Source organism: Grampus griseus (assembly GCF_964374135.1).
Source record: "Grampus griseus genome assembly, chromosome: 5".
NCBI lineage: Eukaryota > Metazoa > Chordata > Mammalia > Artiodactyla > Delphinidae > Grampus > Grampus griseus.
The window spans coordinates 139,695,704-139,697,470 of record NC_138998.1 but is presented as its reverse complement, the minus strand read 5'-3'; the positions used below and the strand labels follow the sequence as shown (position 1 = coordinate 139,697,470).

The window sequence follows — 1,767 nt, the reverse complement described above, 5'->3', positions numbered from 1 at the left end:
CACAGGCAGGGGGGTGGGCATGGGAGGAGCCCAGGGCCCGCTCAGGGTCTGAACCTTCTGCCCCCATGCCCGTCTCCCTTGCCGGCTTTGGGGAGGGTGGGCCCTGGGGTAGGAAGGGACACAGAGCGTGCAGATGACACCCGCTTTCAGATCCTATGGTCTTTCAGCTGCTTGAACTCGGATTTGAGACTCTGTCTTTGAGGAGGACACAGTGTTTTATTGATGATAGCAGCTAACCTTTGTCACATGGGATTCAAGCTGCCAACCCGCGGAGGAGGTGCCCAGGGCCCGCAGTCCACCCTGGTCGAGGGGTCTGTGGGATGACGGCAGGTTCAAATCCCTCTGGGCAACCACTGAGTGTCAAGCGATGGGGAGAGGGGAGGTCCTGGTGCCAGCAGAGGGGCAGGGGCTCCCGAGAGACAGCAGCTTGTGGGGGGCAGACGATCCAGCCGGTCAGCAGCAGGACGTGCCCGAGGCGGGGACGCAGCAGGCGGGGCAGCAGGTGGGGCGGCAGAGCAGGGACACGGAGGAGGAGGGTCTGCGGCAGGACGAGGGGCAGGGGGTGGGCTGGCAGCACGAGGGGGCTGAGCAGGGGGCGGCCTCACAGCACACGAGCTCGCAGCACGCAGGTGTGCAGCAGACAGGTGTGCAGCAGATGGGCACACAGCAGGCCTGCTGGCAGGGGGAGCAGGTGCAGCGGGGGGCTGGCAGCTAGACTGCTGGCGGCACGAGGCCGTGCAGGGGCCGGTGCAGGCTGGTTGGCAGCAGGGGCTGGACACGCAGCTCACTGGGGCGCAGACGAGGGTCAGGCAGGGGGCCGGGGCACAGCCGCTGGGGGCGCGGCAGGGGAGATCGCAGCATCTCTCTGGGCAGTCGTCCACCTGCCAGCAGGAGCCGGTGCAGGAACCGGGCAGGCAGAGCCGCTGCCGTAGCTCTGGGCGCTGGAGCACACGGAGAGGGTGGACGCGGCCATGGTGGGGCAGGGGGGCTGAAGGAAGGTGTGAGTGTGTGTGAGGTGCTGGGGATATCTGCTTTTAACCCCCCCACCCCAGGGTGTGCGCATGGCCCCAGCAGAAGGCTCCCACGCCTGCCCTTCCTTGTTGATGTTTGGAGCTGTTGCACGAGCCCCTCATTAGGGCTGCTGTGTTTTCTACAATCAGCTTCTGCTCAGTAAACTTGTGAGTATGTTGCAAGAATCTGTTTTCTCATCTGTTCTTTGGCTCCAGAAAGCTCGTAGGGCGTATACGACGCAAGTTTCTGCTGAGTGGCTGTCTCCGTTCTTAAGTCACATCCAGGTATGGGCTGGGCGTGAGATAAACTCCCAGCCACTGGCAGCCCCTCCCTCACACCAGCTGTGCCAGTGTGAGAACACAACAGGGAAAGATGCCCAGCACTACTGCAGCCCAAACTGTAAAGCACCTAAGAGGAATGTTAGGAGATTAAGTTGTGAACAAAATAGTAAACTTTACCGAAGAACACACACATCCTGTGTCCCCTGGGACCCGAGAGAGCTGTGGGCAGGAAACTGGAGACTGTGGAATCCCCACTCTCCCTGGATGGATCCGTCGCTGATGTGATTTCAATCAGAACCCAAAAGGAACCTTTTTGGTATACAAAGTGAAGATATTGAACCACCAGAAAACACTTGCAATATAAAATTGTAAAGTCTTTACAAATAAAACAGAAGTAGATTTGATGGCTGTGTGATAACGCTGTGTGAAACTTTGGAGGAACTGCTAGACTATTTTCCGTAGCAGCTGTACGAGT

General features: G+C 59.3%; 1 pseudogene across 1 annotated transcript; it reads right to left on the bottom strand.

The window, feature by feature from the left end:
• Positions 1-453: 453 nt before the first annotated feature.
• On the bottom strand, positions 454-1,003 carry LOC309822530 (annotated as a pseudogene). Its single transcript has one exon. The product of its transcript is annotated as an uncharacterized misc_RNA (transcript).
• Between the last annotated feature and the right edge of the window lie 764 nt (positions 1,004-1,767).